The following is a 9252-nucleotide window of genomic DNA, read 5'->3' on the forward strand; positions in this document are numbered from 1 at the left end:
TTTGTTTGTAATTTAAATGTAAATTTAAATAAAGATTTCTATGCAGTTCTTAACTTGTGAAATATGTATAATTAATTTAAAACTTTTTACTTTCGTGTCAGACATAAATTCTTCAATTTGGATATATAAAGCTAATGATAACAATTATAAATACAGAAAATTACTTTAATTTTTTTATCTTAATATTAAAAACTTTTTTTCCTATTAAATAGTTTCTTTAAATTTAAATTGTGCTCTATTTCCTGTTAGAATAGGTGAATCAATGTGTTTTATTACATTTTTCATCTTGTAAAAGTTAGTTGAAAAATCACTAATTTTATTTGTGCAGCATATGTTTGTTAACAACAGTGTAAATACAACTCATATTTAAGCTATATTTCCTTAAATCTAATAATTTTAAAAATCCTGGCTTTAAAAAAAATTAACTGCTGTCTTGAAAAATGTTTCTATTTTTTTTAAATAATATATTAAAAAAATAGGAAAAAATGTTAAAAAGTTTCCTAATTTTTAAATACATTAAAGAAAAATGTGTTGAAAAATACTTTACTGTACATTAAAAAGAGGGAAATTTTTTTTTTTTTTTTCAATATGATCAGCCTATTACAATTTTTACTGCAAAAAAATATAATTTCACACTGGTGAAATGATAATTTTGGCCCAGTATTTATCTGTATAAAATTAAACTATTGTTTCGTACAGTTTTTACAATCATTATATTTGATGCGCAAAGCAGATGATATTAATCGATATACCTTTTACTTGTATTTAGTTGTGTAGGTAGCAGGGAACAATAAAGAGCATATTTTCCTGGTTGTTGCCTTAGAAAAATTTTATGAAAAATAATTAAAAATGAATCCCAGAATAATTTTTTTCTCTTTTAAATAGCCTTCCCCCCTGCACAGTTTCATTTGTCAATTACAGGCCCATTAACTACTTCAAATTTTCATCTCTTTTGCCTAAAAGTTGAATAGAATCTGTAATACATATTGTAGTTTGCTTTGCCTGTAGTTTTATAATTTTTTAAATTATTTTTTGCAAATTGACGAGACATTAAAAAACAATAAACACCTATCCTACCATCAAAAACAATAAACGCCTAAAGTGTAATTGACACTACATACGTGAGTAACGTATCATGCTCAATTTTTAAACAAGTTTAATGAATGTTTTTTTTTTGATTTAAAGTTGGTTGTGAAATTTTATTTAAAGAAAAAATTTCTCCAAATACATACACTTTTCAAGATCTTCTTAGCAAAATGATTGATTTAAAATGCTCTAAATGAGTTGTTTTTCAAAAAATTTAAATTAAGTTGCTTACCTCAAGATAATAATAATAAAATGAAAATTTAAATAATGCTTCATTGATCGATTTTCAGCTCTAATTCTATTTTCCAGATAGCAGGTACATCTGGCGTTAAGTATTTTGTGGATCAATAATCGAAATCCGTCGGAAAAAATTATCTTTATTTAGAGAATGTATGTTTTTGTGAATGATTTCTTTCATTAAAATATCGCCTATAGTTACTTTAATGAAAGAAAATTAGCATAATTACTATAGCATTACTATACACTTCTATAGTAATTAGCATTATGCGTTCGAACTATTAAGATTTAGTCCGATTATTAAATCAAAAATTTAATTATTCAGGATGATCTTTCTTTTTATTATTTTATTTTACGCACTGTGCATTAGATGTAATATTAATAATAAATATCATAATTGTTTTGCTCTAATCTTAATTTTAATAATAACTGCCTTATATTAGGTATCTTAATTCTCTGAAACAGGTCTGATTTACTATAACTCTATCCTGTATTATGAGTTAAATCAGGGGTTTCCAACTGACATGTGGCCGCAATTAAAAACACCAGTTAAATGGCGGGCCGTAACTTTATCAAAATTTTATATAGGACTCTTTTTTTTTTTGTTTTGTTCGAAGGAACGTTAAATATTACTGTCAGATTGTTATCAGGTTGTACAAAACAAAAGCATTGAATTGCAAATTAAAATAAGTAGATTTTTGGAAAATATTTAATTGCATATAAAAGATATAAAACTCAAAAGTATTTAAAACCCATATGGGTTTTCTACCAAAATTGTCCGCAAAAAAATTACAACTAATATATTTTGGTTCGCGGGCCACAAAAAAAAGCTTCGCGGGCCGCCAGTTGGAAACCCCTGAGTTAAATAATACACATTGCATCGATATTAAATTTTGTCTCTGTTTCGGGCAAAAAAGAATGAAAGAATTCATATTTTTAAATTTTACCATGGATTTTTAAAATTTTTTTTATATTTAATTATTTGAGGTCTCATTTTTTTGTTTTTCTTAATATTTTTATGATTTATTGACAATTGAAATTTGTACGATGTAACTTAGTATCGTGTTAATATTTCAATTTTTCTTTTTTTTAAAAAAGAATTATTTTCAAAAGTTAATTTTTTCTGTGTCCAAAAATGATTTTTTATTTATTTTATAATGATAGTAAAACTTATTCAGAGTGTTGCCATTTGTAAAAAAAGAAAAAAAAAACTGAGTGGAAGCTGATGTATAAAAAAGTAGAGGTAGAAATAATGAAACTAAGGTTTCAGAATATAATAAAAATTCGTTTGACTAAGTCAGTCCTTTCTTATAATGCACAATAATTCAAAAATTCTGACTTTCTAAATCTTAAATGACGTAATATTATCATAAAAAGGAACTTCCAGGAATATATATCTGTTTGATCCGAATTGCAATTCCGAATGGATTGTCTATAGTGAAACGACTTGTCCTTGGTAATTTAAAGAGAAATGGCAAGATCCCAAAAGCTAGCTGTTTGCGAACACAATATACTTCTATCCTCTCGGTGATCAGGATAACTTCCTGTGTATTTCAATTATACGACTTTAAATAATAGAAAGTGTCAAGAGGGATTTGAAACATTTTATCTAGCTCTGGAAACATTGCGTTTTTATTGCCATTTTATACATCAGACTATAGTGTGCGGACCTTTTTAAGATATAAGATTTTTAAAATGTAATTTTGAGTCAAAATTTTTGGGTCAATTATTTCACCAGTTAAATGGTGCTATATTTTAAAAGTGTTATTTGAAACTGTAATAAGACGCACAAGTAAAGAAAATAGTACTTAAAATGTATTTTTATAAATAGTTTTACCATTTCAATTTCATTTAAATTGTTTTACCATTTTAATGGCCCCTGACCTAAAATATGCTAATTAATTAGTAAACGCGATATTTTAAGTTACGAAATTTGATAATGTAAACTTACTTTCTCTGAATAAGCATTTTTTTTTAATGGATTCGGATTCCTGACCCTCAAAATACAGGGGGTACCGCAATCTGGAAAATATGGTTCCAATAATTTAGTCAAGAGATGTGAGTTTTCTATACCAAGAGAACGCTCCATAGTTTGGACCCCTTAAAATGAATTTTAGTTATTGCGTATTTCGCCATTAATATTGCGTCCTCGAGTCATTAAGATTGAGTCCTAGAATGTGAAGATCCTATCATTAGACCAAAATTATTCAATTTGACAAGTTTTTTCTTCTGCATTATACGTAGTTTGTATTGTATTCTATTATAGACTTAATGTATAGAGCTTAATTGTTAATAATAAAATCGAATTATGAAAAAACCCACTTAGGTTTTTTGGGTTTGAGTAAAATCATAACCTTGCTAGAAGGTGGAAGTTTGAAGTTCTAAAATGGCTATTTTTGATGAGTTTAGCATTGTGTTTTTTCCCCGGAATACATAAATTGTTTGAAAGTTGATACACATATCTATCGCAATTTTTTCAATATCCATTTCCCTTTTGTTGCAAGACAAATGTTTATTATATTTTTTGAAAGTTCCCTCTTGAAAGGAAAAGAAAGGGGAACTTGTCAAAATATTGCGCCAAGTTTCATCCCTCGTCAAATTTCAACACATTTAGTAAAGAACTAAATTCTTTTAGAAATTTTTAATTATATAAGTCTAAGTAACGAACGAAATTTTAATGGCGTTTGTTTTTCAAATAAATTCGCTTTGAGAATTAAGTTAAAAAAAATAGATGGATACTTAATAAAAAAAAAAAAAAAAANAAAAAAAAAAAAAAAAAAAAAAAGGCATAAGCCACATTTTAAGTAAGAAAACTTTTTCTACATTAATGGTTTTATAGATAAGTTAAAAACGTATCGACTTTTCAAAAAATACATTGCTTTTTTTCCGAACTGCAAGAATTGTTTGTAAAAAAAAAAAAAAAAAAAAAAAAAAAAAAAAAAAAAAAAAAAANGGACAGGTAATGTAAGAGCCAAGATTACGCATTTTATTTGTGAAAATTGTAAAATTTGCATTTAAGTTCGCATTTGTATTTATTTTTCTTATCAAATTACAGAAAAGGAGGCGAACGTTGATAAAATACTATAGAATGAAATGTATAATGGAACTTCGTAATTTTGTAAAATAATAATTTAATTAAATAAGCTCATTTCTGATTTAAAAAGTCTCTGCACAAAGCTTTTAATTTGAACTCTTTATTTGGTAATAAGATTTTTTTATCGAAAAACTTTAGCTATTTTCTCATTACAATCCTTTTTCTTGTTTCTGAAAATGAATGTTTGTGAAACTTAGTGTATTGTTTATAGTTATAGTTTTATAATTAAAACTGTATTTTTACTGATTATGGAATCACAGATTGTGAGTAAATTTCAGTATTGGAATGAAACTATTCTTTGTTTTTATTTATTTCTTGTAACATTGCTACTTTTTTTAAAAAATTATTATAAGATTGTAATAATTAGCTACAGAGAGTTAACATTCATGTATAATTTTTAATCTCTTTTTTTAAAGTTCTTTCGTAATAATAGTTAGATCGTTTATATTTTTCATAAGAATACATGATCTTGTAATTATATTAATAATTAAAAAACAAGTCATTTTAAATTTTAGAGCTGATTTAACTTTTAATTAGCAATTGGCAAAATTTTAATGCTTTTTGCACTACTATTTTCCCTGCTAACAGTCTTTCTGACATTTATTAACGCCTCGCTGTTTCAGAAATGAACAACACCATTTCTTCGAAAGAGAAGAAAAGACAATAGAATTTAACGTTATTGTTTTTTTTTATTTCAGTTGACAGTTTAATTAAGAGAACGTAATAAATAAAATTCCCGCTAATTTGATACGAAATTTATAGGTTCTTGATCCCATTTTGTAATTTCAATAACAGATATTTAAATTATGTTTTTAATAAGTTCCTATTAACTATATGATTTGCTTATTGGAACCGTAGAAAATCGTCGTACGTTGATGCTCAATTAATTTTGGTAATATGTATTACTGGTATTATGGTAACTAGTACAGTTTTAATAAGAATTCTACCATGAATTCTCCGTAGTTTTAGAAATTTTTTTTTTCCAGTGGTAGCTCAAGATAAGGCATTGATATTTTAATGAATTTAAATGAAAAGAGCTTTTTTCTACGACTTCTAAGAATGGGTCATATTCTCAAGTCCTTATCAATGTCTTATAAGAATTCTATTTGTTTTCGAAGTTTCAGCTTTAATTTGGTTTTATTTGCCAAATCAGGGGTCTGTCCAAGCCGAATTTACTACCGTTTAGCGGTACCTTCACAAATTCAACTTTAGGAAAAACGGTAGTTTCACAAATTCAATTTTAGGAAAAACGGTAGTTTCACAAAATACTTTTTCTTAAAATTTTATTTTTGTATCCCTTAAGAAACGATAAATCCATATTTTTGTGTTGATTTTTTAATATAATTTTTAATTTTTCACAAATTATGTCTAAATTTTCACAAAATAGGTACCTCTCAGAAAAACCTAGACAGACCCCTGCAAATATACTAATGTAGGTATAAGTACTATTATGTTGATACATTTGGTAATTATTATAACTGTGTAGTTTTAATACCGATACTGTGAAAATAAGTGTCTTATGGCCCCTCGTAAAGAGGTATGTAACGGCGAAAATCTCTTGATAGTGATAAATTTCGACTATCATGAGTTAGAGTCCCCTTGCCGTGAGGCTAACCGTGGGAGGTTTTCGTGGTCTTCCTCTCCATGTAATGCAAATGCGGGTTAGTTCCATCAAAAAGTCCTCTACGGAGGCAAATTTACGGAGGATTATAAAGGAAGCACATAATACACGTGCTAATTATGATAGGATAATTTACTTTCTAACAGTACCTCTCCATTACTGGAAAATCTTAGTAACAACTTTTTTCTAATAAAAGAGGAAAATGAGAAAAATAGGTATGGTTCGCTCTTCCTAACTTCTGCAGCTGGACGATTCACCTAATGTTTAAATCAAAAATTGTAATTTAGGTAAGGCATTCCTGTTAAAATTGCTAATTAGCGCTTTAAATAAGTTCTTTTTATATTTGAATTTTATATTTGAATTTTCTATCGATCTTCTGAGATTTAATATTTTGTAGGAATTAATTGGAAAATAAATAAAAAAGAATAAAATTGTAATCTAAAATTTTATTATGATCTCTAAACTGAAAAGTAAAAAAATTATATTTTATCAAAAATTTTTATTTAAAATTACTAGTTTACAACTATAGTGACAAAGGTACTGTGTATATTTAAAACGCTTTTTTTCTCTTTGTTTTGTAATTACGCATTTAATGTACAAGGTTTAGTGTACTGTTCTTAGTTTAGAATTTCCCGAATTCAGATTTGTTTTTAAAAAGGCTTGCTCATTGTTTAGTGAAGTATAATTTCTCACTTGCACTATTATAATTTTTAATTATTCGCGATAAATACTAATTAAGAAATTATACTTAAATACATCTTCAGCTGCGAAGAATCAGTGCACTAAACGTTAGACATTTAATGCCTATTTTTAAAAGAAAAAAAAGCGTACCTTTGTCACTATAGTTGTAAACTCGTAATTTTAAATGAAAATTAATTTTCGATAAAATATTATTTTTTACTGTTCAGTTTAGAGATCATAATAAAATTTTAGATTACAATTTTATTCTTTTTTTCCATTTCAATTCCAATTTTCCAATTAATCCCTATAAAATATTAAATCTCAGAAGATCGATAGAAAATTCAAATACAAAAAGAACTTATTTGAATGCGTTAATTAGCATTTTTAACAGGAATATCTTACTTAAATTACAATTTGTGATTTAAACACTAAGTGAATAGTCCAGCGGCAGAAGTTAGGAAGCGCAAACTATACCGATTTTTCTCATTTTCTTTTAATCGAAAATAATTGTAACTAAGATTTTCCAGTAATGGGGGGTCTGTTTAGAAGAAATTTGGGTCTGTTAACGGACCCTTCACAAAATATCTTTTCATAAAACGGACCCTTCACAAAATAATTTATTTCTCAATCGGACCCTTCACAAATTTGTTTATCTTCATTATTGTTTGGTTAATCCAATAATCCTGGGGGGAGGGGGGAAGAAAGACGGTTCCAGACAAACTAAGTTTCCCCAAGTTTAAATTCCAAATGTATTATTCTAAGAAAATATTTCAACTTTTACAAACATCGTGTGCGCATTCTTATTAATATTAAATCATACTTTTTTTGTAAATAAATACTTAATCGATTTATATTTATTATTAAAATTAATTATTAATAGAATATTATGTAAATAAAAATTGATTTCTGGCATTTTTTTAAATAAAATATTATAAATTTAAGAATTGTTTAAGTTTATTTAATGCGTAACACATTAAAAGTATTACATGACTAAGTTGTGTCAATAAAAATATGTCAATTGAAATTATTAAAAATGTGAGTGATTTTGTTTCGATTATTCGTCCAAAATTAATATTCTGTGTTGAGCAGTATAGGCTAAATACCAAATATTTGTAATGTTGCATCTCTTATTTAGTAGCAGCAATTGTTGAGCAGAATTTTGTATCTATTTACAATTTAAAAACTTCTTGAAAAGGTTTTCAGCAAATTTTGCTATAACAGGACATTATTTGCNGGACGAATAATGGAAGAATCGTCTGCCGAAGACAAAACTTAATTCGTTTACATCCATCTTTCTTGTTTTCTGCCCTGGAAAGGGTTTATTCGATTAACAAAATAATAATGAAGGTAAACAAATTTGTGAAGGGTCCGATAAAAAGAAAAAATCATTTTGTGAAGGGTCCGTTTTTAAGTTAAAATATTTTGTGATGGGTCCGTTTTTATGAAAAGATATTTTGTGAAGGGTCTGTTAACGGACCCAAATTTCTTCTAAACAGACCCCTGATTACTGGAAAATCTTAGTTACAATTATTTTCTATTAAAAGAAAATGAGAAAAATAGGTGTGGTTCGAGCTTCCTAACTTCTGCGACTGGACGATTCACTTAATGTTTAAATAAAAAATTGTAATTTAGGTAAGACATTCCTGTTATAATTGCTAATTAACATATTACTTTAATTAACGTATTGCTAATTAACGTATAAAGTTCTTTTTATGTTTGAATTTTCTATCGATCTTCTGAGATTTAATATTTTGTAGGAATTAATTGGAAAATAAATAAAAAATAATAAAATTGTAATCTAAAATTTTATCATGATCTGTAAACTGAACAGTAAAAAATAATGTTTTATCGAACATAAATTTTCATTTAAAACTACGAGTTTACAACTATAGTGACAAAGGTACTGTGTATATTTAAAACGCTGTTTTTTCTTTTTTTTGTTGTAATTACTCATTTAAAGTGCAAGGTTTAGTGTACTGTTCTTAGTTTAGAATTTCCCGAATGCAGATTTGTTTTTAAAATAGCTTGCTCATTGTTTAGTGAAGTATAATTTTTCATTTGCACTAACATGGGTCTGTCCAGACATTTTGGGAAAGGTCCGTTTTTGTAAAATTGTGAAAAAATTGCTCGTAATTTGTGAATATAAAATAACCGTTAAGTCACATTCTTTCAACCAGTGTTCGCTTTTGTGAATTTGTGCAAATAGGGTCCGTTTTGCAAAAAAAACTTTTTCAGGGAGTTTTTAAATTGTAAAGACATACAAGATTATGTTCAACACTGTAAAATTATATTTAAAAAAAAATGAAATTTTAAAAAATAAGCAGCAATTGCAGCTACTAAATTAGAGATGCAACATACAAATATTTGGTATTTAGCCTATATTGCTGAACGCAGAATATTCATTTGGGACGAATAAAGGAAGAAGCGTCTGCCGAAGACAAAATTTAGTTCGTTTACATCTGTCTTTCTCCCCCCCCCCCTTCCTGGGAAGGGTTTATTCGATTAACAAAACAATAATGAAGATAAACAAATT

Source organism: Parasteatoda tepidariorum, chromosome 8 (assembly GCF_043381705.1).
Source record: "Parasteatoda tepidariorum isolate YZ-2023 chromosome 8, CAS_Ptep_4.0, whole genome shotgun sequence".
NCBI lineage: Eukaryota > Metazoa > Arthropoda > Arachnida > Araneae > Theridiidae > Parasteatoda > Parasteatoda tepidariorum.